This window comes from Crassostrea angulata, chromosome 6, assembly GCF_025612915.1.
Source record: "Crassostrea angulata isolate pt1a10 chromosome 6, ASM2561291v2, whole genome shotgun sequence".
Classification (NCBI taxonomy): domain Eukaryota; kingdom Metazoa; phylum Mollusca; class Bivalvia; order Ostreida; family Ostreidae; genus Magallana; species Magallana angulata.
This window is the reverse complement of record NC_069116.1, coordinates 11450867-11460502: the sequence shown is the minus strand read 5'-3', so window position 1 is coordinate 11460502 and position 9636 is coordinate 11450867. Positions and strand designations below refer to the sequence as shown.

At 33.7% G+C, this 9636-nt stretch overlaps 1 long non-coding RNA gene across 1 annotated transcript; it reads left to right on the top strand.

The window, feature by feature from the left end:
* The first annotated feature begins 1225 nt into the window (after positions 1-1225).
* On the top strand, positions 1226-2725 carry LOC128186936 (uncharacterized). The gene is made up of 2 exons (XR_008244010.1): positions 1226-1683; positions 2170-2725. It is a non-coding gene; the product is annotated as an uncharacterized LOC128186936 (long non-coding RNA).
* The last annotated feature ends 6911 nt before the right edge of the window (positions 2726-9636 follow it).

The window sequence follows — 9636 nt, the reverse complement described above, 5'->3', positions numbered from 1 at the left end:
ATGCTACATGCTAGCTGCATGAATCTCGAGTTAAGCGTACAAGATTATCTTGTGAATTACGAATAATCAATTAAAATATTTAAAACTGAACCCAATACATCTAGCAATTCTAATTTGTAATAAATTTGTATTACAGTTATATTATAAAAGACTGCTCATGATCAGTTTTGTTTTTGTTGTTTTTTTTTTGGGGGGGGGGAGGGGAATGTCAACAGTTTTTGTTTCGGTTTCTGTTTTGACGTACCTTTTGGGCAAATCTAAAATAGAACCAAAAACTGGTTTCTATCACAGTCACCTGACGTTATATATTTTTTCTCATAATAGAAATAGATACCCTTTCCATAATAGTTCCATAATAGTAAATTAATTATTGGTTTATAACTAAGGTGGTATAATTCTTCCCTTTACATGCAAAATAAATTATGTCAACATGCAAGAAAATGATGTCGACATGCAAGATAATTATGTCTACATGCAAGATAAATATGTTGACATATGCAACGTAATTGATGCAAGTTACAAATATGATATATCATTTCAGGAAATCTTTTTTATGAGTAAAATCACATTCAAACGCCCGTATAGATCTGACATCATAGATTAATTCATGATTCAACATAATTATGAAAACATGCGACTTATTTATGTTGACATCAGCTAATTTTAAACATTTTAAGCAAGGGTATGGAGCACATATGTACAGGCACTTGTTTCTGAGAATTTTTTTTACCCTATAGTAGGGTAGAGTAAAAATTTTTCTCAGAAACAAGTGCATGTGGTATGGAGTCCGTTTTTAGCATTAATGCCGGTGTAAAGCAGAATAATGAACCCCGTTGACCTATGACCTGGGGTCATTTCACGTTACATCGTTCTTGAAATGGAGGGGGTTATAGAGATGGGCATCCCTTACCCCACGTCTTGACAAGCATAAAAAAATAAGAAAATAATTTAAAAAATAATCCATTTACTTTACCAATCTTACCATGGAAGAGGGGGGGGGGGGCTTAAATAGTATCCTTGCATGCGCGGATCTAGACGGGGGGTCGGGGGGGTCCCGACCCCCCCCTGGAAAATGAAAATTTATTAAATTTACATTGTAAAATTATCGCGAAAATATGCCTCGGACCCCCCCCCCCCCCCGGCAAACACAATTATCCTTCGGACCCCCCCTGGAAAAATTTTCTGGATCCGCGCATGCCTTGTATCTTAAAAATAATTCATCAAACTTTAATACATTTCATTTGAAATAATGCACACAAAATTGTTCACACTTATCAAGAAAAACTTTCGTTTATGTACCTGGATTTTGTTCATTAGTTAGTTTAGTGGCAGACATTTTTTAAAACGTTATCGCCTCATTATTTACTATTTGCGATTAACAACAAAGGCGAAAAAAGTTAAATGAATTCTATCTGAGCTATGGTTATAAAAGAACTAAATGATCGGTTGCATGGCTGCATGGCAATAATTGACTTAGGAAGTTTAACTAAACCCTGCCTTCCACCGAAACAAAACAGTTACTGCTTGAGAAACTTTACAAGAGGTGCCATAACGTGCAAAGAAAAGGGACGAGTCCGAGGAAATTTGGACGCAACTCGGGAATTCACAATCAATTTAACTGAAAATTCATTATGGCGTTAATATATCGACTGGTTATATTTCTATGCTTGTGCGTGGTTTCAGGTAAGAATGCATGAAAATTATTATTGTGTGATGAACTGTGATTTTTTAACATCTTCTACAATTAATAACAATTACTTGAAAATGTAATTTTTAAAGCTTAAGATATAATACACACTTTTCCTATTCGTAGATAAAAATATGTGGATATCAATATAAAAAAAATGATTTTCTTTTGACTCATTTCAACGGGTTGCTTAAGATTGTCTAATAAATAAAATCAATATATATTTCGGTAAGATTATTTTCAAGAATTCTGTAGAAAAATACGCAATCAAACACAGATGTTTTTAAGGTTTACAGCACACACAACCCCTTTGCGGAACCAGTTATATGCTCTTTCAAATTCGAGACTGCATGGCGAATTGTAGAAAAAAACCTAAAACAAAACCTTGTATATATTCTCAATCAAAAGTGTGAATAAAGGTTTGCTCCATCCATCCATCCATCCATCATCCATTAACTGTTTTATTCGGCTCTTGTTAACAGTGTCACCAGTATCAACATCGGCAACAACAACAACGACAACAACGACGACAACAACAACTACAACAACAACTCCATCCCCGGGCACAACTCGATCCCCGGGTACAGCTCCACCCAGAAACACCGCTTCAGGTGGGGCAACAGGAGCACCCGGCAGACCAGGCATTTCAAACTGTGGCCTAGGATGCAAACTTGGACTACCTCGTCAATCATTCAACTTTGGAAACCCCAACTTTCGAGGAATGGGATCTGGAGGCTCCACCCTTGGTGCTGGGTTACACGGAACTCTTCAGTGTTTTTCATTCAGTGTTGTTGCCATCTTTGTTCACCTTACGTTATGCTGACATTTTTAATATTGCTTTAAGTTTAAGGTTTTAATTATTGCTGAATCTTTTTTTTCTACAATTATTTCAGCATACTTTGTAAAGGCACAGAAAACCCACCAAAAACAATGGTTGATATATGATATCTAATATTGTAATTTTTTGTATTTTAATTTATTCTGAAAAATACAGCTTGTGATCAATGCATGTTATAAGTAAAATTTAGTTCAGTCAAAGATTTGTTTTTTGATAAACCCTTGTTAATTAGGAAAATATTTGTATCAAGCCTAATCAACCTACCGGTATACATAAATATCTTACCTAAATGGCTTACAGCAGTCACATAGAGACTACTTGTATTCTTATGTTGTTACAATACTATTTCATCGAAAATTTAAAATTTCTACAGAGTTATTTAAATTTCATAATTAACATGGATAATTTATGTGCCAAAAAAAAATGGCTGATAGAATCACTTTGCAAACAAACAATTGTGCAGTATCATTCAGAGCTGATAGTAATGTTTAATCAGTGTCTTATGCAAGCAATATTGTGGTTTGCGTAATATGACCTTCGTTAGAATCTTTAAGATTAGACTTAACCTTAAGTGACTGATAGTCATTACAAGGAACACTTGTCTCTGGGTTTTTGTGTTTGTTTTAGATAACAGAGAAGAGATTTCTGATTTCAAAATTTGAAAAGAAGAAATAATGTTGAATAGACCAAACTTTTGTCATACAATGTTTTAGTTATTGAAATCACAGCAATGAACCTGTACCTATTCTGATACTACAACTTGCTTACGTGTTGTTTACAAGTGTCTTAAAAATCCATGGTATCGGAAATTAGTTATCTAATCGAAAAGAACTAATCTCTTCGCAAGCAATTGAAAACTCAACAAATTGCAAATTATGTCATATAGTTTATATATGGTTGTCTATGTTCTTTTAAACTCAGTGATGCAAGGGCATTAATATATGTTTCAAAAAAAAAGAAAAAAAGAACATGTAAATTTGAAGTTGATATTGCAACAAAAATTAAATTCAGTTGGAAGATTTAAAAATCTTGCAGTTAAAACATTCAGATGCCTTTACCTGGGTAATTAGGGTGGGGCTTGATCTCGTAGACAGTGGACCAAAGTGAAGTATTAGTGCTCCACAGCAGGGGGTCAAGTTCAAGTTTTTTTATTCCAAGAGACAAATAAATTTCATAAGTTATACATGTGAAAAACCTGATATACATATTGATTACAGTAAGTTAGCGACATACAAAGTGTTCATAATAAATTTTGATTATTCACATTAAGAATTCGATGCTTGTTTGCATAAAATAAATATTTCCCTAAATTACACAGTTCTTTAGTATTTGAAGTAGATAGTAACACTTGGTTTTCGGGAGTAGTCTTTTTAATATACTTTTCTCTTAAACTACGAAGTGATGGACACATAAGTAAAAAAAAATGGAATTCTTCTTTAATCTCATTTAAGTTGCAAAAATCACATTTTCGACAATCATGTGTTAAATCATCTTATTATACTTTCTTGTTAAATACTGAAATCTGATTGGTTTAGACGCAGTTGATAAACCGTTCTATTACCCTCAGCGTTAGCAACACACTTGGCAACGGGTAACACAACGAATTGTTACATGCGCATAAATTATGCTGTGGTTCGCGGTAGAATTCGCGTCATTTCTGTATAAGAACAGTAAAAATTTTTTTCTAAAATTAAGACATTCAGTGTAATAAAATAAATAGTGCCTGTTTTGGAGGATAACAGTTGAAATGGACATCCTCGAAAACCTACTGGGGATCTTTTTAATTTATAATATACTGCACTGGTGCATGTATTTTTTCTAAAACCAAAACCCCTTTTGTAAAAATTTATATCATCTGACAATATGACAATATTAATATTTCTCTGAGCTTATCTGAGTTACACGACAGGACTTAGTTTGCAAATGTTTTATTCAACCAATGACAATTTATGAAGATAAATGGTATGGACAGGAAATATAACTGTGTGTCAAGCAGATAGATATGAGATTTAAGTTGAGTATCTTTTTGTAGTTCACAGAGGAAACACAAATAATTATTTGTTGCCTAAATCATCACGACTTTCGTTATTATAGATGAAGCATCTTGGAGTTCTTGCTAGTTTGTTTGTGGCACTGGTTCTTGTCCATGGAGGTAAATACTTTGTTTCATACATACCAACTCTTATCATTTGAATATAGAGAAGAACCTAATTAATTGGTAAAAAATATACAAGTAAACATCTTACTATTATAAATTTGCTTTTAAATATAAATTATTTGTATATAGTTTTTGCCTCCCCCCATTCAAATATTAATTTGGATTTGCCCTGATTCGTGTAGATATTTAAAAGAAGATTGGATGTAGTCTCATATGTCTTTCGAGTGTTCATTATACATGTATCTTATATTGATAGAATCTTGAATTTTATATGCCGATAAAACTTCGGCCGCGATAGTTTCTGTATGGTAGCATTTTCATCAAATCATTTGCTCAAAATATGGTGGAAATTAACCCATGTTAAGCTGATAAGTAGCAAATTGTACAAATCTTAAAATAAAAGATCCTTCTTAATAAATTATTAAGGGTAGCATGTATTTTGCACACAGTAAGTGGAAAGCATTTTGTTGGCAAAGCCTATTTCGTTTTCATTCGCATGTGCAGTTTTGTACATTTGCTCGAACATTACAGGGTTGTGCGAGACAACAGTTGAACCAGAGTCAACTGCTGATTCAAGGCCCACTACTGAGGTAGAAACTAGAGACTCTACAGCTACTACTGCTACTACAACTCGAACGACTAGTACAAGCCCGCCAGGCGGCGAGGCGCCTAGAGTCACCGGAAGTGTGATACTGACCACAATGTCGTTTGGATTTCTCTGCTTCATTAGTAAATTTTTGTTTGAAGTGCATGAGCCAGCACGATGATGAACGACAATTGTCGGCAAAATGTTTCCGAGATTTCGCATTAATAAAGGAAAATTGAATATTAATCAAGATATACAATATGACAATATTCCTGCTCTACATAGGAATTTTCAAATCAAGTCTCTTAGTAGAAGAGAACACTTAATTAATATGGAAAGTAATGTTGTTGTTTTTAAAAATGACTATAATAAAAGACATTGAAGGTTAAATTTACTAGTTCTTCGATCGTTATGCATATCATTCTGTTACGCTAAATGTGTAGCTAGAGGTACCCACTACCAATCTTATCAGGATAACTGAGTCACTCAAGTGAACTATCCCTGGTTGTCCATCATAAACCTTTTGTGAGACAATCTTGGCTAGATTTATCTACATAGGCGTCGGAACCGGGGGGGCTAGGGGGGGCTTAGCCCCCCCACTTTTTTTGCAAAGTTATACCTAACCATTATAAACATAGCATGATAGAGGGTTCAGCCCCCCCACTTTTTCTCGCAGGAAAGACTATTGTTCCTAAATTTACCTTGAAAGATTGAGAGGTTAGATTCAGAAGCATACTAGCCCCCCCCCCCCCCCCCCACGGAATAGAAATTTCATGATTTTGGAGAAAAAAAAATTTGGGTAAGTAAATTTTTTTTGGAAGTATAGTATACTTCCCCCCCCCCCCCCCCCCCCCCCCCCCCCCCCACGGATTAGGATTTCCATGATTTTGGGAATAACTTTTTTCTCAATATTTCTGAGGATTAGTCTAGCCCCCCCACTTTCAATTTGCTTCCGACGCCTATGATCTAATACATGTATTGACCATATTTAATATGTAACGCAGTAGGGAAGGAAAAACGCAAGCTTACACGGAAAGTATTCTAAATGCACATGTAAATACGTGGCAGTCGATCCCTTTCTTTTATATATATATATATATATATATATATATATATATATATATATATATATATATATATATATATATATATATATATATATATATATATATATATATATATATATCTTCATCTCTACACAAAAAAACTGGAAATTTTTCTTCCAAACCTTCAGAACATGATCAAGATGAACATTGCTGTGCTGAAATAGCGAAATTTCGGATCGGTGCAATTTTACATGTCCCAAGTATTACAACTGAATTTCTCAAATACAGCTCGACCTTTCTTGAAAATATTTAGCAAGCAAAGTTCTAAAACTTCTGAAGGGAGTTCAGTTGATATGTTGTTCTTAAACTTAGGAAACTAAACTATATACTTTCGATATAGTTTGATTTCCGAACTCAAATTCAGACCGTTTAGTGTGACGTTTGAACTGCAAAAATGTGTATATTTATAAAATGTCAGTTCTTCGTCCGATAGTCATTTGCATCTAAAAAAATATTAAGCATGTATGGATCCTCTCCATGAGCTGAATTCATATTTGTTTTTTATTTCTGCGTTTAATTTTCTTTTTTTTCTTTTTGATATGAAATGTTCGTGTGTTCATAACAGTATATGTAGATTTACTTGGTTATCTTTCTTTGAGTGCTCTAAAAGACGTTTCATATGTAAGGCTTCTTTTCTTTTTACTCATTTATTCAGAATCCCTAATACTTGTTATAGTTGAACAAGAGGCCCATGGGTCACATCGCTCACCTGAGGAACAATAGGAATGATAAAATCAGCTTAATGGAGTCATAATACAAACTATCTGGACAATGTAGTATAAACATGTAGATCCTGTAGACATTAAAATCCACTTTTCTCCCTGGATTATTTATTCTTATGTTTATAATCAAGTCCCTTTTCTTACAGGATGATTCTAAGTCATATCACATGTTGAACATTACAGTTCTCAAAACGATCTTAAACAATTGTTTATATATGGGATATAAGCCTACATCAAACTCTGAAACCCTTGTGAGGCAAAAAAAAAATCTAAACAATTTTAAAGAATCAGCAATATGTCAAAATGCTTGTATATAGATAAAACTAAGTAAAGATTTTCACAACTTAAAATATACCCTACCTTAGGAAGCTCCCACACAGGATTCATCTTTCCTTTCATTATTGAGAAGAATATTTATAAAGATTTACTCCATATATATTCCTATGTTAAAATTCGCCCCCTCCATTGTGGCCCCAACAACCCCTATGGGTTATAATTTTCACAACTTTGAATCTTCACTACCTGAGAATGCTTCCACACAAGTTTGAGCTTTCCTGGCTGATTACTTTCTGAGGAGAAGATTTTTAAAAATTTACATTATTTATTCCATTGTAAAAGTTCGACCCCCCTCCCATTGTGGCCTCATCATACCCCTTGGGGTCATGAGTTTCACAATTTTTAACTTCCATTAGCTGAGGATGCTTCCACGTAAGTTTCAGCTTTCCTGGTTGATCAGTTTTTAGAATAATGTTTTCTAAAGATTTACTTTATATATTCCTATGTAAATTTTTTATCTCGCATTGTGGCCCAATCCTACCCAAGGGGGTCATGATTTTCTTTGAATTTTCTCTACCCGAGGATGCTTCGACACAAGTTTCAGCCTTCCTTGCTGATTCGTATTTGAGAAGAAGATTTTTTAAGATTTACTCGATATATTCCTATGTAAAAGTTCGACCCCCCCTCCCGGGTGTGGCCCCACATGATTTTCACAATTTTTAATTTACATAAGCTGAGGATGCTACCACGTAAGTTTCAGCTTTCCTGGCTGATTAGTATTTGATAAGATAATTTTTTTTCAGAGATTTACTCGATATATTCCTATGTAAAAACTTGTTCCCATAATGTGGCCCACTCTACCCCTGGGGGTCATGATTTTCACAATTTTGAATCTTTCCTTCCCGAGGTTGCTTCCACACACGTTTCAGTTTTCCTGATCTGCATTTTACAAGAGAACGTAGGACTTACGACCAAATCAATGAATGCGAATTAATCACCAACTAATCTATGATTTATTCTTATGACTCGAAAATATAACTATGGGAATTGAAATATTTGTAAACAAATGGTTTGATGTCAATTTTGTTCATTAAAGATCATTTTACGAGGATGTAAATATTTACGACTTTGTAGTAAGCTCTTTTGTTAAATACAGCCCTGGCTGATTAGTTTTTGAGAAGAAGATTTTTTAAAGATTTACTCTATAAATTCCTATTAAAAATTTTCCTGGCCAAATGGTTCTTAAGAAGATTTTTGAAAATTCGAAATTTTCATTAATTCCTAATTATCTCCTTGAAAAAGGGCATGGTTCCTAATTTCACAACTTTGAATCCCCTTTGCCTAAGGATGCTTTGTGCAAAGTTTGGTTGAAATTGGCCTCGTGGTTCTGGAGAGATTGTTGAAAATGTGAAAAGTTTATGGACAGGCAGGCGGACGGACGGACGGCAGACAAAATGTGATCTGAAAATCTCACTTGAGCTTTCAGATCAGGTGAGCTAAAAAAAAACCCCTAAATAATCCTAAATTTTTCGGACGATATTTGTCTAGAGACAACTACTCGTAGATCGTTATTTTACACACGCAAACACAAGCACATCGCACTTTCGGACGAATTTAGTGCATATTTCGGTTTGCAATATGGACATCTACTAGTATGTTTTTTGGGAATATCGAATTTTGATAATACGGTTTTCTTTTTTTTCTATCTATTCGTATACAAAATCATATGCCTGATAGCAGAATAATTCATTGGTCTGAAATAAATGTAGAAACACCATACGGCATTCTATTTAAAATTCTGTTATGAAATTTTATCTAAAGGATTATGGCGTCTAAAACGTATCTTGTTATTCATATTCGAAATCTTGTTACACTGTATTCACATTCAAAAACTTGTTCATTTATATGAGGAATAAAAGTCATTGATATACTTAATCATGTCATTTATGTTATAAAATATATTTATTAAAGGAAATAGATTTTATGTCATTAACATGAATTAATGATTTCAAACGAATATAATTTTGATAAACTTTGATGAATAAATCGTAAGTGTGAATTTGCGATGTAGATTTTTGTGGGAGATGAAAGTTATTCTACACCCTTTGTAAGTTTGAGACCTAGATTTGTAATCTGAACTCCCGAAATATCTCCTGTAGCATTTATGGATACATTTGTCTTCAGGAATGTCTTATTCAACCCCGTACCTCATTTGTTTATTATGATTGATAATATAAAGTTCATTGCAATATCAGCTTACAAT